The sequence below is a fragment of the Mus caroli genome, unplaced genomic scaffold (assembly GCF_978045245.1).
Source record: "Mus caroli unplaced genomic scaffold, Mus_caroli_1 scaffold_10, whole genome shotgun sequence".
In the NCBI taxonomy this organism is placed as follows: domain Eukaryota; kingdom Metazoa; phylum Chordata; class Mammalia; order Rodentia; family Muridae; genus Mus; species Mus caroli.
The window spans coordinates 99384325-99411134 of NW_028227265.1; positions in this window are offsets into that span (position 1 = coordinate 99384325).

Here is a 26810-nt window from a genome sequence, read left to right on the forward strand (position 1 = left end):
AGTAATAGTGTCAGGGTTTGGTGCCTGCGCATGGGATGGATCCCAACTTGGGCAGGTTTCTGGTTGTCTTTTCCTTCAGTCTCTGTTCCATTATACTCCCTTATTTCCCTCAGCCTTTCAACTGAATCTTTTCTCCTACCCTAAAACATTCTATCCTATCTTGATGCCATTTGTGTGTGTGTGTGTGTGTGTGTGTGTGTGTGTGACTCAATGGGTTTAGTTAGTTTTGTTTTCATGATCATGGGTGGTAAGAGATTATTTTCTTGAGCAAGACAGTTTACCATTGGCTTCCTCACTGAGAAATAGAATCACCAACACAAGTAACCACTGACCACCTAATGCTCTTTATGGAGGTCTAGGGCTATATGAGCACCTCCTCCACCTGTAATGGATTATTAACATGACTGTCTTAGGCAGGGCTTGTGCTGCACTGAATTCATACAACAGCCATGCCATGTCCATAAGGGAGCCCTTCAATGCAATCCCCTGATCTCCAGCTCTTCTATTCTTTCCATCTCCTATTCTCCAAGCTTTGGTAGGGGGATGTATATGTGCACATTAGCGCATTATCTACACTTACACTAGTTATGAGTCTCTGCAGCCACTACCACTCACTGCAAAAAGCCTCTACCCTTTTCTTTCTGGATAAAGAGAGAGGGGTTTTGAAATTATGGAGTCAATTTCTGGACAATAAAACATGCAATCATATTCCATACTTGTCATCAGTTTTGATGAGCTACGTTTTTCTAGGACTGTGTCCATTTAAATCCAATTGGCCTGAAGCTATTTCTTATCATTTTGTGTCTATAGAATTCATGGGACAGACTCCTCCCAACAATCTCTGTTGAGTCCTCTTTTCTTTACTTTGAACTTTATAGGAAGCTGGGTCCTTTTTAAGAGAACAGTCTTTGATTTTGCTGATCCACTTTGCAGGGTTACTCAACACACTATTTACAGACTGGAAAAGGTCTGTGGAATGTTTTTCACTGATCTGTAAAGTGGCAACTGTTTGAAAGTGAGGATGCTTATGGAAACATTATGGTATATGGAACTTTTTATGTAATTGGGTGTTGCTATGGCATCCAAGCACATGATCATTCCTGAAGTGCTTCTATTTTATGCAATTATTTACAGGAAAATTTCAAAACATTTTGAAATCTTGGAACACTGACAACATGTGCCTTGTATATATATAAATACACATTTATACTGATGGTATGTGTATATCTCTGGTTTTAAAAGTAAAAGTTTAACGAAGGTAGAGGCCAACCATCTGTGTTAGATAGTTGGAATTATACTCAGATGGATAAAAATAAATGAGAGTTTCTAGGAGAAAACATTAGAGGAAATGGAGATGATCTTGTGTTTGTCAATAACTTTTATGGTATAACAAAAACATTACTAAGTCTCCTAAAAACAATAAATTGCTTCATTAAAGCTGACTAAAGGCATGAGAATGAGAGGACAAACAATACAGTTATTTATTTTATTTATTTTGTGTGTGTGTGTATAGGGAGGTTGGTGGGTGGAGGGTGGCTGTACATGCCAAGGTAAGTGTGTGGATGGTTAGAAGACAGACCTGGTTCTTCCCTTCCACCATGTTTGTTCCTGGTAGTGAATTCTGGTTACTAGGATTGGTGGCAGATGCCTTTCCCCTCAGAGCCATTGTGCTAGCATACTTTTAAAAAGGAAAAAGAAGTACTTATTGATTTTTCTTTGTTTTTAACTTAATTTTAAGAAGAATGGCATATATGAATACCATATTTGCATCATTTCTACTCCCCCTCTCTTTGTACTCTTTCTGACTCTTCCTGTTTCCTCTTAAATCTATGACCTTATATTCTTTAAGTATTTAATATTTTTACATGTAATTATCATCGTATATATTATTTATAATATATAATATTATACATCATACTATATAGTACAATATATCATATATACTTCATATCATAAAATATATTGTAAATAACATATAATATGTAATATACAAAATATGAAATAGTTATATCATAATATATATGATAATAATGAAAGAATATGACATCATATATTTAAAAAGAAATATATATATGTATATTTATATATATATAAAAATGCTGAGCTCATTTAATGTTGTCTGTATATACATGTGGGTTTAGAGCTGACCAGTTGCTCTTGGGTAACCCAGTTAGGGGGCTTGTCCCTGAGGAAGACTGATTCTCCCTCTCTTAGAAGTAGGTAGGTCACTGCATGTTGATATATGTACCTTTTTTTTTTACATCTGAAATATATCTATTTTATTTAAAAAAGTATTTCCTAGCCTCTAAGGCCTAGGGATAGGCAAAGATGGTAACAATGCAAATTATCACTCTTTGTAATGTTTTGACTTACTCTCTCTCTCTCTCACTCGCTCCTCCCTCCCTTTGTTCTCTCCTCTTTCCTCTCCCGTCTCCTGCTCTCCCTCCTTTCCTTTCTTTCACATTATGGAATATCAGTATTGATTGTCAGAAAGCATCTAAAATGTACAGTGCTGGGAGCCTCTCTGTCTTCTTCAGGGTTTCTGTTCCTGCACAAAAACATCACAACCAAGAAGCACTGGGGAGGAAAGGGTTTATTCAGTTTACATTTCCACATTGCTGTTCATCACCAAAGGAAGTCAGGACTGGAACTCAAGCAGGTCAGGAAGCAGGAGCTGATGTGGAGGCCATGGAGGGATGTTACTTACTGGCTTGCTTCCCCTGGCTTGCTTAGCTTGCTCTCTTATAGAACCTAAGACTACCAGCCCAGGGATGGCACCACCCACAATGGGCCTTTCCCCTTTGTTACTAATTGGGAAAATCCCTTACAGCTGGATCTCATGGAGACATTTCCTCAACTGAATCTTCTTTCTCTGTGATAACTTCAGCCTATGTCAAGTTGAAACACAAAACCAGCCAGTACAGTTGACCCCTTGTCAACTTGACACACAAACACATCACTTTTAAGTCTCAACCCTCACCTTCTCACTCATCCCCAAGATATAAATAACTAAAAGTCCCACAGTCTTTGCAAATTCTTAAAATTTCAATCCTTTTAAAATATCCAATCTCTTTTAAAATTTAAAGACTTTTAAAAATTCAGTCTCTTAACTGTGGGCTCCACTAAATTACTTTCTTCCTTCAAGAGGGAAAAATATCAGGGCACAGTCACAATCAAAAGCAAAATCAAACTCCAACCGTCCAATGTCTAGGGTCCTCTCAGGATCTTTTGGATTCCTCCAAGGGCTTGTGTCACTTCTCCAGCTCTGCCTTTTGTAGCACACACCTTGTCTTCTAGGCTCCAGATGCCTGTACTCCACTGCTGCTGCTGTTCTTAGTGGTCATTCATGGTACTGGCATCTCCAAAATGCTGCTGTCTTCTGCTGTAACTAGGCTTTACCACTAGCCTTTTATAGGTTCTTTTCATGATGCCAAGCCTCAATGCCTTTTCATGACACCTTCAAGTCCTGGGTCATCAATTGCAACTGAGATTGTACCTTCACCAATGGCCTCCAATGGCCCCTCACCTCTCACTGTGCCAAGCCTTAGCAGCTCTTCATGACCCCTTCATGCCTTCAAAACCAGTACCAACAGGATGACTCTTATACATTACCAAGTTCCGATGCAGCATGAAGTACAACCTTGGCTATCTCTGGAACACAGACTATTTGGGCTCTCAGAAAACACTTCCCAGAAGATGTTACCTCAATGATGCTGGTCATTTTCTTTTTTATTATTAGATATTTTCTTTATTTACATTTCAAATGTTATCCCTTTTCTTGGTTTGCTCTCTGAAAATCTCCTATCTCCTCCCCACTACCCCTCTCGGCAACCAACCCACTTCTGTTTCCTTGTCCTGGCATTCTCCTACACTGGGGCATCTAGCCTTCACAGGACCAAGGGCCTTTCATCCCACTGATGACTGACAAGGCCATCCTCTGATACATATGCAGCTGGAGCCATAGGTTCCTCCATGTGTACTCTTTGGTTGGTGGTTTAGTACCTGGGAGCTCTGGGGGTACTTGGTTCATATTGTTGTTCCTCCTATGGAGCTGCAAATCCCTTCAGCTCCTTAGGTCTTTTCTCTAGCTCCTCCATAGGGGACCCTGTTCTCAGCCCAATGGTTGGGTGAGATCGTCCACCTCTGTATTTGTCAGGCACTGGCAGAGTCTCTCAGGAGACAGAATCTCACAATTTCCTGTCAACAAGCACTTGTTGGCATCCACAATAGTGTCTGGGTTTGGTGACTGATACATGTACTTTTAGAACAATGAATTACAAAGCTTCCTGAATACACAGAACCTTAAATATATGTTCCCAAGTGAAAAATGCTAATCAGAAAAGGCTACAATATATGACCTGAACTAATCTTATGCTGTAAAAGGTAAAACTATGGAGACATACAAAGAAGATAGAAGGGCTGAATAATTAGAGGACAGGGAACAGCTCTATAAAATACTGTAATAGTAGAATTGTGTCCTTATACATTAGTCAAATTCATAGAACATAAAACCCCAAAAGGGAATTCTATGTAAACAATGTAGTGAGCTGGTATCATTTCAATATAAACTTATGACTGGTAACAGGTCATACTTGGATGTTGGGTGTTGGATGCTGGATGTTGGGTGTTGGGTTTTGGTTGTTGGATGTTGAATGTTGGATGTTGGATGTTGGATGTGGATGTTAGGTGTTGGATATGGATCTTGGATGTTAAATGTTGGATATGGATCTTGGATGTTGGGTGTTGGGTTTTGGATGTTGGAAGTTGGATGAGAATGTGGATGTTGGATATGGATGTTGGATGTTGGGTGTTGGGTGTTGGGTGTTGGATATTGAATGTTGGATATGGATGTTGGGTGTGGATGTGTGTTTGTGGCTATGGGGAGAGAATGTAAAGGACATTTCTGTACTTTCCATTCAGTTGTGTTGTGAACCTACAAGTTCCTTAAAATAAGTTCTGCTTTAGAAACTCTTGAACATATGGATACATGGGAATAAATCTGAGATAAACACAAAATTTGAAATAATTATCTTGCATGTCATTAGAGAGGCAGTGTATGCTCTGTATCAGAAGTACTCATTGAATCCCAGCTCTGATATTTGCCAGTTCTATGACTGTGAACATAACTTGAACTTTCCATTTCTCAGTAACCTCATTTGTGATCTATATCTTGTACATTCTCATAACAATTTCATATTATTGGCGAGGTCATATGACCTAACATATCTAGTTAACATGAAGCATGGTACATTAGGAGTTTGTCAGTAAACAGTAGCCAGTAGTGATTGTAGATGTCATGGTGACCTTTACAGTGGTGGTTTTTGCTCATGCTCTTAATTATGGCTAAAAATAAGCATAGAATGTTCTGTTTGTGGACAATACACTATATTTATAAAGGAGTTAGGTAAAATGCTTTAAATACAAGAATTATCACATTTGTTATCCATCATATATTTGTGAGCTAGATGAAGAAATACAGAGATGTTACAATGATTACTTCCTGTGACAAAGACAAGAAAATGCAGTTTTCTTAGCCTAGTGGCTTCCTAAGACTATAGTGCAGTATGTCTATATTTGAGAGCAAACATAAGAAGAATCTCTAAATGAAAATTCTTCCAATATAAAGAAATAAAAGCTCAAAGATAAAGTAGAACAGAGCAAACATAATCCATGAGTTTGAAGAGCAGAACAACACTGAAGACAACCATAAGGTTTTTGTCAGAATGGAAAGCTGTGAAACTGTCCAATAGATAGATGTTTCTAAAATGGAGCTAAGGAGGTATAGAGGATGCCTCAGAAAAATCACATCAAACTAAGCGGAAAGGAAGCCAGCAGTAAGAATTCAAAGAAAAAAAACAGACATAGAAAGTTGAGATAAATGTGTTCATTACAATTTTAAGGAGAAAAATGCCCTAATAAATATTTATGAAATCTATGGTAAAAACTCAATTTTTAAAATATTTTTATTTTAATTATGTGTCTCTGTGTTGGTAGCCAAGGGACAAAGTGGGTATCTTCTGGCTATAGAGCTATATAGGTGGTTGTGAACGGCCTGATACAGATCCTGAGAAACAAATTCCAGTCCTCTATAACAATAGTACAGGCTCTTAACTCCTGAGCCATCTCTCCAGTGTTAAGACTCAAACTTTTAATTAAAGAAAAGTGATATGGAATAATCAATCCTGAGATTAAGTCTAATTAATTTAGTAAATATCAAGTGGAAGAGAAATCAATGCTCAGAGAAGGAGCTGTGAGAGGCTAGATTCAGTTTATTTCACCGTACCATTTGATTTTAAAATAATGTGGACAAATGTCTATAGATTTCCACAGGAGTAAAAAGTGACACATCTTTTATCCCATAAGTGTTTGTTTGTTTGTTTGTTTTTTGTCTTCATAGGAAAAAGAAACGTATGTGGTGTAGTTTGCTTCCTGTGGGCTGTGATAAAATATCCTGACCAAAAGCAACCAAGGGAAGGGAAAATTTATGTGGCTGACACTTCCAGGTCAAGTTCATCCCTGAGGAAAGTCAAGGTAAGAACACAGGACTTGAGTCCAGAAACCATGGAGAAATGTTTCTTCCTGGATTAGCCTCAGTCTCACCCTCAGCTCAGCTGTCTTATACAGCCAAGACCAACATACCTATGGGTGATGCTTTCCATAGTGAGCTGAACCTTCCTATACCAATTAATAATAAAGACAATCCCCACATAGATAGGCTCTCTCTCTCTCTCTCTCTCTCTCTCTCTCTCTCTCTCTCTCTCTCTCTGTGTGTGTGTGTGTGTGTGGTGCCTACACATTCCTATGGTCATTTTCATAAGCTTGGGTACATGTGTTTGTGTGAGTGTGCATGGAAACCTGTGCACACATGCGTGGAGCATTGGCTATCATCCTTGATGGTTTTTCAACTTACATATGGAGGAGGTAGGGTTTTTCACTGAATCCAGAGGTCACCAGTAATATAGGGAGGTAGCTTGTTCCAGGTGTAACTCTGTTTCTATGACATCACAGGTGTCGCCAAATACCCAGGTGTTTTGGAGGGAGGATCAACTATGAAATCAATGTCTCTGTCTTTTGAGGCTGCGTTTACAGGCAGGCCACCACACCTGCCTGGCTTTCCCATGGTTAGTAAGGATTCTACTTCAGTCCTTCTGCTTGTGTAGTAAGTCCACTGGGCTGTCTCCCCAGCTCATGCAAGACATTTTTTAAATGCCCACGTCTTAGAGTGGTGAAGTAATTATACATTCTTCTGTAGCAATTTCTTGATGATGAGATCTATCAACCAGCTAAATGCAATGAGGTAGAGACTTCAGGGATGGGAAGCAGCCGTATAAAAGTTCTGAAGTAAGCAATGAATCTGTTTGAATATGTAAGTAAAGGAATCTATGGGGGTTTTAGTTGCAGGGAAAATACTCCTGACATAAACTTGACAGTGTAAAATGATGGACATAAAATGTGGGTGACTGCAGAGATGTCAAGGATGGGTTAGAAACTTAGGAGAGAGTAGTAGCTTCCCCGTCTTTCATTGGCTGGTACTTGAAAGATACCACCCAAAGTTCATGTCTATAAACAGAGATAGAAACATAGGATTTAAAGTTTATAAAAGACTCAGGACTGAGAGTAACTCCTTTAAGTTGTCAGATTGCAAAATAGAATCAACACTAAGAAAATGTAAACCTTAAAAAAAAGATAGCAAGTGATGTAGTCTATAAAAACACAAGCAGTAATGTAAAACTGAGATAAAAAAATATAATCCACTTTTAAATCTATTTTTAAGTACATGTTAATTAGAACATAATTATGACATTTCCCCCTTCTCTTTGTTCTCTTCAGCCCCTCCCATGTCCCCGTAACCTAACCCTTCTATTTATCCACTCATGTTCTCAAATTGATAACCCCTTTTATTATTATTGTTAGACACACAGACACATATCATAGATATATAAATATAACATAAACAACCTACTGAGTCCATTTATGTTTTTTGAGCATAAGGTTTCAGGGTTGACTATTTTGTATTGCATAACCAATCGTGAGTCTTCTCCCTGGGAGGGGCTAATTCTCCCTCTCTCAGTAATCATTAGTTGCCTGTAGTTCTTTGTTAAGGGCATGGGATCCCAAAAGACTTCCCTCCGTCTGCATTGGTCTGTCTGTTGATGCTGTCATTGCTTTGGTCTTGCTTATGCAGCAATTTCTAAGAAAGGGAGTTTTGTGGCATTCTGGCTCTTACAATTTCCCCTTCCTTTCTTCCTTGATTTTCTCTAAACTGTAAAAACAGGAGCTGTGTTGAGGACATATCTGCTGGGGCTAGGCTCCCTACAATCCACTGATCTCTGCATTGTGCCTCATTATGGTTGTGTTTTTCTGTGATGATCTCCATTTCCCTTAATGCGAAGCTTCTTCAATGAGAAATGACGACTGCCCTTATCTGTGGATAGAAGGATAAAATTGAGAATATATTATGTTGGAATTATGTTGGTGTAGCAAAGTGGCAGTAGTGGATCCTCTTCCAAGATCCATGACCTCACTAGTTGGTAATAGCCAGGTTTCTAGTATAGGCATGCTTTCTCTCATATTGGGTAGGACCATGTTGGTGTTAGTTGGTGGGTCTTAGACAGCTGTTGGTATTGCAACATTATGGTTATTTTTCCATGCTGGTCATTGTGGTTCATAGATGTCACAGCTTGGTAGGGGTATACACAGAGCAAACCCCCTTAACAAAAGTGAAGAGCATATAGGGTTACATTTGAAGAAAAATTACTCCAAAAATTTAATATAAATCAATAGACACAGATTTTCCTTGGCATATTAACACATGTTGATGAATAACTGATGACAGAAGACAGTGCTACAGATTTTGGGACTTAACTATAAGTATTATAATATGATGAGTTACAAAACAGCATTACCTGAAACAAAAGATTACTAATCAAAAAGTGTATACTACACTGAAAGTGATATATTACCATTACCTTTTTACTACCAACTATTACAGCATCATAATATTTGTGGCTCAAACGATAGTAAATAAATGAGAAACTGACAAATACAGCAGGTGGCTTCACTCATGCACTCTATATCCCATGACAAGTGACATAAATAAATCCAATTCATGTTGGTTCCTCACAAAATAAATCACCAGGGTGATCACACACCATCTCACATGAACATTATCCCCTTCAACACCGTGAAACAATTTAAAAGTTGACCTTCCTCTGTTTTACAAAAAACTCCCAACAATTTATAGAGGCTTTTATCTGTAGTGTTGGTGTGTCTTCCCCAAACCCATGGATTTGCATGAGCTAGAGATTAAAAACCTCCAAGTTAAGGATCGAGAGTTCTGTAATTAGAGAGGCAGCATGAAAGAGGGCTTTTTTGTTATCAACCTGGTCTTCTTATTGGTATTTGAAAGAAAACTGTCCTGAGTACAGGTGTTTGAGCAGCTGTTAACTATAGCCAGTTCTACCATTTCTGGTAAGAAACTAAGGAAAACTGACCTATATTTATAGGTCATTTCACTCTCTCTCTCTCTCTCTCTCTCTCTCTCTCTCTCTCTCTCACACACACACACACACACACACACACACACTAATCTCTCATATATGTATATATAATGCATTACTTATATACAATTAATTAATAATTACTTAAATAATATTAAGTAATTAAGTAATAGTGTATGAGGACCAGATGATATGCACTTAAGCAAGATATTGGGTGCTTTTCCTATGATGCACCTGTTATAGTGGAGAAGGACATCTTTCTCTAAGTTAGTGGAGAGTTGAGTCATACCTCATGAATTTTACTCCTTGCTTTCTTTGAGTGATATTGCTTTTCTCTTCGCACATGGAATTGTGGGTGTAGGGCAGCTTTCTCTTCTATTTATCATAACAGATAATCTATTTAGTTGGTTTTCTGACCATCACCCTATCTTTCCAAAATCTTTTCTGCTCATCCTTGTGTACTGATCCTGAAAAGTGGGTTTGATTAACTCAGCTTTTGCTGGGTGTCTCCCTAGTTCACAGTAGATGACTGATACATAGCAAGGCCACATGCACGTATAGCTTTTCCCCTCAGAAAGCCTCCATTCAGCCTTTGGACATGCTGAACAACCTATTTCCTCTCTGCTGATTTTGTCTGGGTGTGACTCTGCTTCTGTGACATCACAGGTGTTGCCTGTTTTTTTTTGTTGTTGTTGTTTTTTGTTGCAGGTTTTTTTGGAAGTAGGTTAAATTATGAAATCTATTTATAGTCCACCCTTTAATGACCAGAGCATAGCAAACTGGACTTTCTAGAAAGTCATCTTTATAGAAATATAGGAAGGGCACTGGATGAAGGAAAGGAGGTTGCTCTCTATCATGACATAAGACTGTCATCAGTTCCTCAAATGAAGGTTTTGTCAGATTTCCCTCCAAGAGTCTCCTGAGATGATCTTAATTCAGGAAGGTTCAAGCAAACCTTTCAAGATGTCATAGTGAAAAAGCGACCTTTAACCTTTGAGTTCTTCCAGTGTGTTATCACAGTGGAAAAAAATGATCCTGGCTTGTCTTTGCTAGTTACTAGGCGTATGAACTGGCTTTCTTCTAGCAGTTAGAGTGAGTTACACAGAAGTACAGAGTAGAAATCACTCTACTGCATGCAGCCTCAGCCACAGAGTAGGGCAGTCCCTCCACATTCACACCAGTGCATGTGGCATGCAAGAATGGCCCTGAACTCACAGGAGCCTTCAGTCAGAGGCTCCCACAGGTCAGCCTGGCAGCTCTGGTTCTTGAATTTACTGAGTAAAACACACTGACTTTCCATCTTCCTGAGCTGCTCCTGAAGATGAGACTGAGTGTTGCTATTAACACTTAGGACGGTTTTTTCTTAATTTCCTCTAGATAATCCCTCACAGATGTATCCAGTTTGTTTCAAGGTGATTTGAAATCATGCCAAGTTGACAACTAGCCGTCACATAAAAGCATCTTCATTTAGATAGGGACTGTACCTTAAGGGTTAGTGCTTGCAACATCCTGTACAAGGATGTGGTAATTAATATAAAAATAATTAACATTTTAATACGAAAAGTCTGTTAGTGTTAAAACCAGATGAGAAGACTTCCCAGGAAGGTGGATTTGTTAGTACAATATGCTGTCAATCATTTCTCATCTTTCCCTTTGGCGCCCCTTTCTAAATTTATAGCAACAAAATATTTAAAGCTGGATTAATTAAGCTTTGTGTTTTAGGGAAATCTGCACTGAGATAATCATTCATCTTAGACTCATGGAAGCAATTTTTAAAAGATCAAGAGAGGTGTTGCCTATAATCTGGGTTACTTAATAGGATCAACAACAAATATCCATGTAACAGCTCTTCATTTTCCCTAATTCTGTTACACATATTGAGCAGAGTTTGTTTCAAATGTTCAGCGCATCATACTGTGGGCATTCAGGAGAACAAGAAGCAGTGACTATCACATCATCCAGGCCAGAGTACGACATGTACATAAGTGGGCTGAATACTAGACCAAAGAGGTCGAGTTTGGTAATGGGTGGAGAGGGACAGAGAAGGGAGAGATGGGAAGGGGAAGAAGAGAGAGAGAATGTTGAGATTCCAGAGCCAAGGGCCAAGAAAAACAATGTTTGACGTGAAATTGAAAAATAGTAGTGATTTTAATATACAGAGATGTGCAGCAAAACAGCATTGGCACCCAATTATCCTCCTTAAGACCGTACTTGAAAGTCAACCGCACTTCCAATTAGACATTCCATGCTGGCCAGGAACAACCCTGATCTCTGTGTTTGGGGTCTGCATGGTTCTATAGTTCCAATCCTGTGCTAGGTGAAAGAAACGACCTTTTTAAGACTCAAGGCTGGTGGATCACTGAACACAAGTGGCTCAGATCATGGAACCCATCTGTTCTGCTGTGCCCCTAGCTGAACATTTGCTTAGACACCTGCTCCTGCCAGCTGTCCATTACATTGGAAAACATACTTTTCTTGTGAAGATGATTGTCACACAAGTACTGATTAATGTTTCATTTCTTAAGAATATTGGTGCCAATTGAGGGCATGTAATGTGTATATATATGACTGTCTGTCTTTCTGTCTACCATCTATCTATCTATGTACATGTCATCAACCTTCTATTATCCATGCATGTAATTATATATATATATATATATATATATATATATATATATATATATACACATGTATGTATAAAACATTTATACACTAAATATATTTATACTTTTTATATTTATATTTTATATTTGCACACTAAACATAAACAGTAGCTTTGTAGTTTTATACTAGTCACTGATTTTACTGAAGTCAGTTTACATCTCTGGACTGATTTTCTCTACTTGAAAATGTGATTATTGGCCCTGGATTTGCCTCTGTCACCTATAGCAATTGAGAAAAGAAATGAATCTCATGGTGTTGCCTTGAAGTTGGCTTTGTTTGCTTACATGAAGACAGATGTGTCTCATTTGTTGAGCAAGATTTGGTTCTATAAATTGAGCTATGGAATATTTTCAGCAAATTAAAATAATAAATATTTTTTATATTTTTATTCACACAAGATATATTTCCAGTGACAGAATCTGAGGACCCTAAATCTTAAGTGAATACACTTTTTAGAATTTCTTGCCTAAAACAATAGTTTCGATTATTTCCTATTATCAGTGTTTGAAATATGACACTCAATAATAGAATTTGCCTGAATCCAAGTATCCTATATTATCTCCTACACTACTACTTAGAATGAATCTTACATGAAAAAACAATAGGCTTCTGGGTGGCCTGCTAATTAAAACAATGCAGTTCTGTTTTAGTATGGGCCTGGGAGGTTTTATAGCTATAGCAAGCATTTTGTATTCTTGGTCACCCTTCTTTACGGATCATGAGCCTGTAAACTGCAGAAACCTCTTGGAGAGTAAATTGGCATATATATTAGAAAAAAAACTTAAATTCATTCGTGTTTTTGACCCAGTAATCCCATGGCTGGGAATTTATCTTCAGGCAGTAATCAGAGATTAAAGATTTATGTTTGATGATGGTTATCACAGCATTCTTATAAAAATCAACAATGAAAAACACTCTAAATGTCAGATCATAGGGAGTTGGTTAAATAAATTATGATGCATCTGTATTCAGAATTCTGTGTGGTCATTAGAAATAATGTCCTCAGTAAAGCTTTCTAAGGTTTTTTGGATAATACCTACGTTATTAAGTGAGAAAGGAGCAGCCATAGAGTAGGTCTGTGGTGGTTTGAATAGGAGTGGTCCCTGTAGGCCCATAGAGAGCAATGCTATGAGGAGCTGCGGCCTTGGTGGAGCAGGTGTGGCCCTTTTGGAAGAAGTGTATCACTGAGGGTGGGCTTTGAGGTCTCGGATGCTCAAGCCAGGCTTAGTGCTTCACTCCTTTCCTGCTGTTTAGGAATCCAGATATAGAACTCTCAGCTCTGTCTCTAGCACCATGTCTGCCTGCACACCACCATGCTTCCCATCATGATGATAATGGACTAAACCTCTGGTCTATAAGCCATCCCCAATTAAATGTTTTCCTTTATAAGAGTTGTTTTGGTCATGGTGTCTCTTCACAGCAATGAAACCCTAACTAAGACAAGGTCCCAATTTACTTTAGAAACAAGATGATTGATGTATACCATAACCATGAGTATGTTTGGTAGGAAAAGCCTTTTTTTTTTCCTTTTAATTTTTGGTTTTAAAAGACAAGGTATCAATATGCAGTACAGGATAGGTCTGGAACTCAAAGTGTAGCTCAGGATGGCCTAAAACTTTCCACCCTCCTTCTGCAGCCTCTTTCTGAGTGCTAGAATTACAGGTATGTGCTATCATGCACAGCTTATTTTCTTTTAAATCCCATTATTTACGTTTTATATGGTATTAGTATCTTTAGAAATAGCTCTTTGTTTCTGTTTGCAGGCAAAATGTTCATATTAAGCAACACCCACGATTCCCTCCTAATTCTGATAACTTCCCCCAGGCTTGCTTTATAGTGGTTGCCAGTATTCCACAAATTAGGAAACTTTATTCCTCTCGTGTATTCAGAAGGTAACCTAACTCATGGAGTGGGTTCTCCCTAATCTAACTCTTAAGAGCCAAATATGAATGAATACAAAACCATTAATGGACTACGGGCCATCCAATGATTCCAATCCTGTTAGTTAATTGGAAATGGGAGCTAGAAGGACCCTTAGTGATGACAACTTCAAAATAGCTAGTGCCTCTTTTCAAAGTCATATGGTCAAGACTGAGATGAATAGTGGCAAAATGATATTAGAACTAAGATTGGACTTCCTGACTCCCCATTGCCTTCTAAGTTGCTTTTAACTGCGATCTAAAGACAGCCTCTTACTGTGAACAAGATGCTCAGAGATCTAACAAGGCACCTTTGATACTAAGTCGTTTTGAGCACCGGTACTTGAAGGATCTTCTGGAGATGGTCTAGGTTGGCTGTCAAGGGCACATTGTTAAGAGAGGTATATTAAGGTGGATATAAACTAAATATAATGCCAAGTATGTGGGTCCTAGAACACTACTCATGAATTTTTGCTCTCCCTCTTTTCACTTTCTGTTGTTGTGATAACCACATAACCAAAACCACCTTGGCAGGGTGGGTGGGGGTGGGGGGTGGGGGGCGGGGAAGGGCTTATTTTTTCTTACAGGTGAAGCCTATCACTGCTGGATGACAAAGTAAGAACTCAAGGCAACAGCTTGAAGCAGAAGCCCAGAGAAACACTACTTACTGGTTTGCTTTCAGTGCATGGTCAGTGTACTGGCTGGTTTTGTTTGTCAACTTTGCACAAGCTGGAGTTATCACAGAGATAGGAGTTTCAATTGAGGAAACACATCCATTAGATCCAGCTGTAAGGCATTTTCTCAATTAGTGATCAAGGCGGAAAGGCCCACTGTGGGTGGCTCCAGGCCTGGGCTGGTAGTATTGCATTCTATAAGAAAGCAAATTGAGCAAGCCACAGGGCAAGCAAACTAGTCAGTAACATCCTTCTATGGCCTCTGCATCAGCTCCTGCTTCCTGACCTGCTTGAGTTCCAGTCCTGACTTCCTTTGGTGATAAACAGCAGTGTGGAAGTGTAAGCTGAATAAACCCTTTCCTCTCCAACTTGCTTCTTGGTCATGATGTTTGTGCAGGAATAGAAACTCTGACTAAGACAGTCAGCTACCTTTATTCTACAGCTCAGAACCACCTACCTAGGGACCACACCACTCACAGTGGGATAGTTGCCCCTACATCAGTCGGTAATCAAGAAAATGCCCCACAGACATAGTCACAGGCCAGTCTGATGGAAACAATTCTACAGTTGAAGTTCCATCCTTGGAAACAAGGTTGAGAATTAGCCATCAAGACTTTCAAGGCAGCAACTCAAGATATTCACAGTCAATAGCAGAGAGGCACAAGTGTGTCTCTGTTGCTAGGATGCTGCTTCTGCTCTCTAGCTCTCTCCTGTTCCACAGAGGACCCTCTCCAGGGAATGGAGTTGTCTGAACTGTTCTGAGACCTCCTATATGAATCAAAAGTCAAGATAACCCTTCCCAGACATGGTCACAGGCCAAACGGATCTAGGTGAGTCTTTAATTAAAACGTTTCTCCTGGAGGGGGGGGGGGATTCTAGGTTCTGCTAAATTGACAGTGAAAACTAACCACCATGTATTTCCCAGATAGGCTGAGATTACCTGTGGGCCTTGTCATTTGTCTGAATGGATCTTCTTTTGTGTGCAGACAGTTGTCTTTTACCTGTTTCCTGTATTATCTGCTGAATGATTGCAGCAGTTTACAAACTATATTTCTTATTATCATGTAAGCTCCCACCATACAGGGTGGTATGTCTGCATTATGTTACTGAAATCCTATAATCCTATGTTCTCTTTCTCTCCCTCCCTCCTTCCCTCCCTCCCTCTCTCTCTAAGGGAATTGTCTTTCTAAATGCTTCAGACCATGTCTTCTATTTATTTCTTGAGTAGTTATTTTTGCATTATGTATTTCCTATGTGGAATATTTTCATCTTTTTTCTTTTCTTTTTAAACTGGATATTTTATTTCTTTACATTTCAAATATTACCCCCTTTCCTGGTTTCCCCTCTGCAAACTCCCTATCCCATCTGCCCTTGCCCTGCTTCTATGAATGAGTTCACCTATCAACTCCCACCTCACTGCCCTAGCATTCCTCTTCACTGGGGCATCAAGCTTTCACACAGCCAAGGACCTTCTCTTCCATTGATGCCAGATAAGGCCCCTTCAGCACCTTCAGTACTTCCCTTAACTCCTCCACTGGGATCACTATGCTCAGTCCAATGATTGGCTTCACGCATCGGCATCTGAATTGGTCAGGCTCTGGCAGAGCCTCTTCGGAGAGAGCTGCATCAGGCTCCTGTCAGTAAGCTTTTCTTGACATCAGCAATAGTGTCCGGGTTTGGTGTCTGCATGTGGGACGGGATGGATCCCCAGGTGGGGCAATCCCAGATGGCCTTTCCTTCAGTCTCTGCTCCACTCTTTGTCCCTGTATTCCCTTTAGACAGGAGCAATTCTGGGTTAAAATTTTGGAGGTGGGTGGGTGGCCCCATCCCTCAACTGGAGGGCCATGCCTAACCTCTGGATATGGTCTTGACAGGTTCTCCTTCCCCCTTGTGGGGTGTTTCAGCTAATGTCATCCTCGTGGTGTCCTGAGAGGCTATTACTTTCCTGGCATTTAGGGCTTTCTGGTTGCTAACCCCAGTTCCCCATCTCCCACTGCTACATATCTCTGTTCAATTTCCTGATCCTTTGTACATCTCCTCCAACACCTGATTCTGCTCCTCTTTTTTCTCTTCCACCTTCTCTTCCTCTTAAGTCTCTTCCACCCTTTACTCCTTTGAAATATATTGTTCCCCCTTCTAAGTAGGACTGAAACATCCACTCTTTGGTCTTCCTTCCTCTTGAGCTTCATGTGGTCCATGAGTTGTATTGTGGATATTCAGTGCTCATTGCCTAATATCTACTTATCAGTGAGTATATACCATGTGTGTTCTTTTGTGACTGAGTTACCTCACTCAGGATGATGCCCTCCAGGTCCATCCATTTGCCTAGGAATTTTATAAATTCATTCTTTTTAATAGCTGAGTAGTACTCCATCGTGTAAATGTACCACATTTTCTGTATCCATTCCTCTGTTGAGGGGCATCTGGGTTCTTTCCAGCTTCTGGCTATTATAAATAGGGCTGCTATGAACATAGTGGAGCATGTGTCCTTTTTACCGGTTGGGACATCTTCTGGATATATGCCCAGGAGAGGTATTGCTGGATCCTCCAGTAGTACTATGTCCAATTTTCTGAGGAACTGCCAGATTGATTTCCAGAGTGGTTGTACAAGCTTGCAATCCCACCAACAATGGAGAAGTGTTCCTTTTTCTCCACATCCTTGCCAGCATCTGCTGTCACCTGAATTTTTGATCTTAGCCATTCTGATTGGTGTGAGGTAGAATCTCAGGGTTGTTTTGATTTGCATTTCCCTGATGATTAAGGATGTTGAACATTTTTCCAGGTGCTTCTCTGCCATTCGGTATTCCTCAGGTGTGAATTCTTTGTTCAGTTCTGAGCCCCAATTTTTTAATGGGGTTATTTGATTTTCTGGAGTCCACCTTCTTGAGCTCTTTATATATATTGGATATTAGTCCCCTATCCGATTTGGGATAGGTAAAGATCCTTTCCCAATCTGTTGGTGGTCTTTTTGTCTTATTGACAGTGTCTTTTGCCTTGCAGAAGCTTTGCAATTTTATGAGGTCCCAAAGATCTCCCATGCTCATGGATTGGCAGGATCAATATAGTAAAAATGGCTATCTTGCCAAAAGCAATCTACAGATTCAGCGCAATCCCCATCAAAATTCCAACTCAATTCTTCAACAAATTAGAAAGGGCAATCGGCAGATTCATCTGGAATAACAAAAAACCTAGGATACAAAAACTCTTCTCAAGGATAAAAGAACCTCTGGTGGAAATACCATGTCCGACCTAAAGCTGTACTACAGAGCAATTGTGATAAAAACTGCATGGTACTGGTATAGTGACAGACAAGTAGACCAATGGAACAGAATTGAAGACCCAGAGATGAACCCACACACCTATGGTCACTTGATCTTCGACAAGGGAGCTAAAACCATCCAGTGGAAAAAAGACAGCATTTTCAACAAATGGTGCTGGCACAACTGGCTCTTATCATGTAGAAGATTGCGAATTGATCCATTTCTATCTCCTTGTACTAAGGTCAAATCTAAGTGGATTAAGGAACTCCACATAAAGCCAGAGACACTGAAACTTATAGAGGAGAAAGTAGGGAAAAGCCTTGAAGATATGGGTACAGGAGAAAAATTCCTGAATAGAACAGCAGTGGCTTGTGCTGTAAGATCGAGAATCGATAAATGGGACCTCATAAAATTGCAAAGCCTCTTTATTGTTTCTATTTCCATTTTTAGATCCTGGATGGTTTTGCTCAATTCCTTTGCCTGTTTGGTTGTGTTTTCCTGTACTGATTTAAGGGATTTTTGTGTTTCCTTCTTAAGGGCTTCTATCTGTTTAACTGTTTTGTCTTGTATTTCTTTAAGGGAGTTATTTATGTCCTTCTTAAAGTCCTCTATCATCACCATGAGAAGTGATTTTGGATCTGAATCTTCCTTTTCTAGTGTGTTGGGGTTTCTAGGGCTTGCTATGGTGGGAGAACTGGGTTCTGATGATGCCAAGTAGCCTTGATTTCTGTTGCTTATGTTCTTGCCTTGCCTTTTGCCATCTGGTTATCTGTGGTATTACCTGGTCTTGCTGTCTCTGACTGTGGCTTGTCCCTCCTGTAAGCCTGTGTGTCAGCCCTCCTGGGAGATCAGTCCTTTCTGGGAAGAACTTGGGTATGGAGAGCTGTGGCAGAGGGTCAGCTCCTGGGTGCAGAAGGAAACCAGATGGATCCTGTCCCTGGCTGTTCCTCGGTTCCTGTGTCCTGATGGCTCCAGGTGGGTCCCTCAGAGCAGAAGTGGTGGTCTTACCTGTGCTTTCATGTGTGTCAGCACTCCTCTGAGACTGACTAACTCTCTCCCAGTGGGATTTGGGTATGAAGACAGAATATTTTTTTCATGTACTTGTAATCTATCAATAGTGAAAGCAGTTTTATACAATCTTGAGGACAATATAGCAGGGGATGATATGCATTCTGTAACATAGGAAAATGAAGCAAATGCCTCATGACTTCCCATCTTTTCTCTATGAACATTTCATTTCTATGTCTGGGGTCTGCTGCATTTGGTGTGAGAAGACATGCATGTCAAAGATTCAGCATGTCTAATATCTGCACAACTGTGCTATATTTTCCTATTAGATTCCAAGGCTCACCTGAAGATAATTTGGAAGGTGTAGGAGCAGAAAATTAAGCCCTGTAAGTACTGTCTGGAAAATTAAAAGACATAATTGATTATATTAGCTTATTTAAAGGCATCTAATTGCATGGGATAGGATTTGTTTGGTATAACTTTGCACCTTGGCAAACCAAGTTTACACTGACAACAAGCAGGTAGGAGAAGTTGCCAAATGACTCTTTTAAAAATTTTAACTGCCACATGCAATTTTATTTGATATTCTTTATGATGCCAGACTGTCTAATACAATATACAGCCAATCGGGGAAATAACAAATTCATTGTGTCCTCAGCTGATAGACATCTTTTCCCAGTAAGTTATTCTTCAGTAGAGAGAGGTAAGTCACTAGAAATGTGCCTGGGATTTCCCTGCTTGCCCCCATAGAATGATTATTTTCTATTTTTATATATTTTATCACTAATATTTAAGGTTCAAAAGTTTACCAATGTATGTTTTATAAAACCTCATAATCTTTATTTCTTTTTAATTTTTGAATTATAATTTAATTACATAATTACAGCACTTTCCTTTCATTCACCCCCCCCCCTTCAAACCTCCAGTGTACCCTTCCCCCTGATCTCCTTAAAACTCTGCAGTGGTCCCATCCTCTGCAGTAGGTCCTGAGCCTTGGAACAGGAGGGTGTGACATACAGGTTCCATTTAGGACCAAGCATTCTGCAGTCTTTTATTCTCTGCAAGTTTGTCAATTGTGGGTCTCTGTTTTAATCACCATCTACTGCAAATAGAAGCATCTCAGATGAAGACTTCCATAAAATTCTTAATCACATATGCAAATTACTTGAAGCTAAAGACTGATAAATGAAGGTTCACTGTGCCCTTAATCACACAAGATAGCATTTATTTTCTGAATATTGAGTGTTTCTTTTAATGAACCAATGTGTGCTAATTATTGGATGGTTTTTAATGCACATATCATTCTAGAAGCTCTAGGGACAGTAAACAGGGTACAGCCAACATTTTAGACCTCAAGGGGTATACAGTATTTAGTGAGACAGCCTAAGCTTACTTTAAAATAGGTAAACATGAGTCAATTATTTTCTGTCAGTAGACTTGCTGGAGGGACCTGTTGTAAGTTCTACTAAGGTATAAACACAGAAAAGGCAAGGATATAGAATTCCTGAAGGCTAACCCAAGATTGCTTCCCGGGGTTGCTCAGGGAAGTTAACTCTTTGCCAAGAGATAGCCAAGACCAGAGGTCATATTGCTCACTTATTGAAATCTTTTTTTTTAAATTTATTTCTTTAATTATATATTTTCTTCATTTACATTTCCAATGCTATCACAAAAGTCCGTACCCCCCTACTCCCCTACCCACCCACTCCCACTCTTAGCCCTGGTGTTCCCCCATACTGAGGCATATGATGTTTACAAGACCAAGGGGCCTCTCTTCCCAGTGATGGGAAACTAGGCCATCTTCTGATACATATGCAACTAGAGACACGAGCTCCAGGGGTACTGGTTAGTTCATATTGTTGTTCCACCTATAGGGTTGCAGACCCCTTTAGCTCCTTGGGTACTTTCTCTAGCTCCTCCATTAGGGGGCCCTGTGTTCCATCCAATAGCTGACTGTGAGCATCCACTTCTGTGTTTGCCAGGCACTGGCATAGCCTCACAAGAGACAGCTATATCAGGGTCCTTTCAGCAAAATCTTGCTGGCATATGCAATGGTGTCAGCAATTGGAGACTGATTATGGGATGGATACCTGGGTGTGGCAGTCTCTAGATGGTCCATTCTTTTGTCTCAGCTCCAAACTTTGTCTCTGTACTCCTTCCATGGGTGTTTTGTTCCCAATTCTAAGAAGGGGCAAAGTGTCTACACTTTGGTCTTCATTCTTCTTGAGTTTCATGTGTTTTGCAAATTGTATCTTGTATCTTGGGTATACTAAGTTTCTGGGCTAATAACCACTTCTGAGTGAGTACATATCATGTGAGTTCTTTTGTGATTGTGTTACCTTACTCAGGATGATGCCGTTCAGGTTCATCCATTTACCTGGGAATTTCATAAATTCATTCTTTTTAATAGCTGAGTAGTACTCCATTGTGTGAATGTACCACATTTTCTGTATCCATTCCTCTGTTGAAGGGCATCTGGGTTTTTTCCAGCTCCTAGCTATTATGAATAAGGCTGCTATGAACATAGTGGAGCATGTTTCCTTCTTACCGGTTGGAACATCTTCTGGATATATGCCCAGGAGAGGTATTGCTAGATCCTCCGGTAGTACTATGTCCAATTTTCTGAGGAACCTCCAGACTGATTTCAAGAGTGGTTGTACAGGCTTGCAATCCCACCAACAATGGAGGAGTGTTCCTCTTTCTCCACATCCTTGCCAGCACCTGCTGTCACCTGAATTTTTGATCTTAGCCATTCTGATTGGTGTGAGGTGGAATCTCAGGGTTGTTTTGATTTGCATTTCACTGATGATTAAGGATGTTGAATATTTTTTCAGGTTCTTCTCAGCCATTTGGCATTCCTCAGGTGAGAATTCTTTGTTTAGCTCTGAGCCCCATTTTTAATGGGTTATTTGATTTTCTGGAGTCCACCTTCTTGAGCTCTTTATATATATTGGATATTAGTCCCCTATCTGATTTAGGATAGGTAAAGATCCTTTCCCAATCTGTTGGTGGTCTTTTTGTCTTATTGACAGTGTCTTTTGCCTTGCAGAAGCTTTGCAATTTTATGAGGGCCCATTTGTAGATTCTCCATCTTACAGCATAAGCCATTACTGTTCTATTCAGGAATTTTCCCCCTGTATCCATATCTTCGAGGCTTTTGCCTACTTTCTCCTCTATAAGTTTCAGTGTCTCTGGTTTTATGTGGAGTTCCTTAATCCAGTTAGATTTGACTTTAGTATAAGGAGATAGGAATGGATCAATTTGCATTCTTCTACATGATAATCGCCAGTTGTGCCAGCACCATTTGATGAAAATGCTGTCTTTTTTTCACTGGATGGTTTTTGATCCCGTGTCAAAGATCAAGTGACCATAGGTGTGTGGGTTCATTTATGGGTCTTCAATTCTATTCCCTTGGTCTTCTTGTCTGTTGCTATACCAGTACCATGCAGTTTTTAATCACAATTGCTCTGTAGTACAGCTTTAGGTCAGGCATGTTGATTGCTCCAGAGGTTCTTTTATCCTTGAGAAGAGTTTTTGCTATCCTAGGTTTTTTGTTATTCCAGATGAATTTGCAGATTGCACTTTCTAATTTGTTGAAGAATTGAGTTGGAATTTTGATGGGGATTGCATTGAATCTGTAGAATGCTTTTGGCAAGATAGCCATTTTTACTATATTGATCCTGCCAATCCATGAGCATGGGAGATATTTCCATCTTATGAGATCTTTATTTTCTCTCTTCAGAAACTTGAAGTTCTTATCATACAGATCTTTCACTTCCTTAGTTAGAGTCAGGCCAAGGTATTTTATATTATTTGTGACTATTGTGAAGGGTGTTATTTCCCTAATTTCTTTCTCAGCCTGTTTATCCTTTGTGTAGAGAAAGGCCATTGACTTGTTTGAGTTAATTTTATATGCAGCTACTTCATTAAAGCTGTTTATCAGGTTTAGGAGTTCTCTGGTGGAATTTTTAGGGTCATTTATATATACACTATCAAATCATCTGAAAAAAGTGATATTTTGACATCTTCCTTTCAAATTTGTATCCCCTTGATCTCCTTTTGTTGTCAAATTGCTCTGGCTAGGACTTTAAGTACTATGTTGAATAGATAGGGAGAAAGTGGGCAGTCTTGTCTAGTCCCTGATTTTAGTGGGATTGCTTCCAGCTTCTCACCATTTACTTTGATGTTGGCTACTGGTTTACTGTAGATTGCTTTTATCATGTTTAGGTATGGGCCTGGAATTCCTGATCTTTCCATGACTTTTATCATGAATGGGTGTTGGATTTTGTCAAATGCTTTCTCTGCATCTAACAAGAAGATCATGTGGTTTTTGTCTTTGAGTTTGTTTGTAGAGTGGATTACATTGATGGTCTCTGATATTAAACCATCCCTGCATCCCTGGAATGAAACCTACTTGGTCAGTGTACTGGCTATTTTTGTGTCAACTTGACACAGCTGGAGTTATCACAGAGAAAGAAGCTTCAGTTGAGGAAATGCCTCCATGAGATCCAACTGTAAGGCATTTTCTCAATTAGTGATCAAGGGGGAAAGGCCCCTCTTGTGGGTGGGACCATCCCTGGGCTGGTAGTCTTGGTTCTATAAGAGAGTAGGCTGAGTAAGCCAGAGGAGGCAAGCCAGTAAAGAACATCCCTCCATGGCCTCTGTATCAGCTCCTGCTCCCTGACCTGTCTGAGTTCCAGTCCTGACTTCCTTTGGTGATGAACAGCAGCATGGAAGTGTAAGCCAAATAAACCCTTTCCTCCCCAACTTGCTTCTTGGTTATGATGTTTGTGCAGGAATAGAAACCCTGACTAAGACAGTCAGGATGGATGATTGCTTTAATGTGTTCTTGGATTCGGTTAGCGAGAACTTCATTGAAGATTTTTGCATCGATATTCATAAGGGAAATTGGTCTGAAGTTCTCTATTTTTGTTTCTGTGGTTTAGGTGTCAGAGCAATTGTGGCTTCATAGAATAAATTGGGTAGAGTACCTTCTGCTTCTATTTTGTGGAGTAGTTTGTGAAGAACTGGAATCAGATTTTCTTTGAAGGTCTGATAGAGCTCTGCACTAAACCGATCTGGTCCTGGGCTTTTTTTTGTTGGGAGACAATTAATGATTGCTTCTAATTCTTTAGGGGATATAGGACTGTTTAGATCATTAATCTGATCCTGATTTAACTTTGGTATCTGGTATCTGTCTAGAAATTTCTTCATTTCATCCAGGTTCTCCAGTTTTGTTGAGTATAGCCTTTTGTAGAAGGATCTGATGGTGTTTTGATTCCTTCAGTATCTGCTGTTATGTCTCCCTTTTCATTTCTGATTTTGTTAATTAGGATGCTGTCCCTGTGCCCTCTTGTGAGTCTAGCTAAGGGTTTATCTATCTTGTTGATTTTCTCATAGAACCAACTCCTCTTTTGGTTATTTCTTTGAATAGTTCTTGTTTCCACTTGGTTGATTTCACCCCTGAGTTTGATTATTTCCTGCTGTCTACTCCTCTTGGGAGAATTTGCTTTCTTTCGTTCTAGAGCTTTTAGATGTATTGTCAAGCTGCTAGTGTGTGCTCTCTCCAGTTTCTTTTTGGAGGCCCTCAGAGCTATGAGTTTCCCTCTTAGAAATGCTTTCATTGTGCCCATAGGTTTGGTTATGTTGTGACTTCATTTTCGTTAAACTCTAAAAAGTCTTTAATTTATTTCTTTATTCTTTCCTGACCAAAAATCATTGAGTAGAGTGTTGTTCAATTTCTACGTGAATATTGGTTTTCTATTTTTGTTATTGAAGATCAGCCTTAGTCCATGGAGATCTGATAGGATGCATGGGACAATTTTAATATTTTTGTATTTGTTGAGGCCTGTTTTGTGACCAATTATATGGTCATTTTTGGAGAAGTTGCCATGAGGTGCTGAGAAGAAGGTATATTCTTTTGTTTTAGGATAAAATCTTCTGTAGATATCTGTTAAGTCCATTTGTTTCATAACTTCTGTTAGTTTCACTGTGCCCCTGTTTAGTTTCTGTTTCCATGATCTGTCCATTGATGAAAGTGGTGTGTTGAAGTCTCCCACTATTATTGTGTGAGGTGCAATGTGTGCTTTGAGCTTTACTAAAGTTTCTTTAATGAATGTGGCTGTCCTTGCATTTGGAGCATAGATATTCAGAATTGAGAGTTCCTCTTGGAAGGTTTTACCTTTGATGAGTATGAAGTGCCCCTCCTTGTCTTTTTTGATAACTTTGGGTTGGAAGTCGATTTTATTAGATATTAGAATGGCTACTCCAACTTGTTTCTTCAGACCATTTGCTTGGAAAATTGTTTTCCAGACTTTCACTCTGAGGTAGTGTCTGTCTTCTTCCCTGAGATGGGTTTCCTGTAAGCAGCAAAATGTTGGGTCCTGTTTGTGTAGCCAGTCTGTTAGTCTATGTCTTTTTTATTGGGGAATTGAGCCCATTGATTTTTAAGAGATATTAAGGAAAAGTAATTGTTGCTTTTATTTTTGTTGTTAGAGTTGGCATTCTGTTCTGTTGCTGACTTCTTTTAGGTTTGTTGAAGGATTACTTTCTTGCTTTTTCCAGGGTGTAGTTTCTGTCCTTGTATTGCCTTTTTTTCTGTTATTATCCTTTGAAGGTCTGGATTTGTGGAAAGATATTTTGTGAATTGGCTTTATTATGGAATACTTTGGTTTCTCCATCTATGGTAATTGAGAGTTTGCCTGGGTATAGTAGCCTGGGCTGGCATTTGTGTTCTCTTAGTGTCTGTATAACATCTGTCCAGGATCTTGTGGCTTACATAGTCTCTGGTGAATAGTCTAGTGTAATTCTAATAGTCCTGCCTTTATATGTTACTTGACCTTTTTCCCTTACTGCTTTTAATATTCTATCTTTATTTAGTGCATTTGTTGTTCTGATTATTATTTGTCGGGAGGAATTTCTTTTCTGGCCAGTCTATTTGGAGTTCTGTAGGCTTCTTGTATGTTCATGGGCATCTATTTCTTTAGGATTGGGAAGTTTTTTCTCTATAATTTTGTTGAAGATGTTTGCTGGTCCTTTGAGTTGAAAATCTTCATTCTCATCCACTCCTATTATCTGTAGGTTTGGTCTTCTCATTGTGTCCTGGATTTCCTGGATGTTTTGACTTAGGATCTTTTTGCATTTTGCATTTTCTTTTTTTAAAAATTTTTTATTGGGTATTTATTTCATTTACATTTCCAATGCTATCCCAAAAGTCCACTACATGCTCCCCCACCCAGTCCCCCACCCACCCACTCCTACTTCTTGGCCCTGTCGTTCCCTTGTACTGAGGTATATAAAGTTGGATGGTCAATTGGCCTTTCTTTCCACTGATGGCTGACTAGGCCATCTTCTGATTCATATGCAGCTTGAGACATGAGCTCTGGGGGGTGGGGGGTGAGGGGTACTGGTTAGTTCATATTGTTTTTCCACCTATAGGATTGTGGATCCATTTAGCTCCTTGTGCCCATGTTCTCTATGGAATCTTCTGCACCTGAAATTCTTTCTTCCATTTACTGTATTCTGTTGCTGATGCTCGCATCCATGGTTCTAGATTTCTTTCCTAGGTTTTCTATCTCCAACGTTGCCTCACTTTGTGTTTTCTTTATTGTGTCTACTTCCCTTTTTAGGTCTTGTATGGTTTTGTTCAATTCCATCACCTGCTTGGTTGTGGTTTTCTGTTTTTCTTTAAGGACTTCTACCTGTTTGTTTGTGTTTTCATGTTTTTCTTTAAGGACTTGAATTGTACCTCTTTAGCAGTGTTCTGTATTTCTTTAAGTGAGCTAT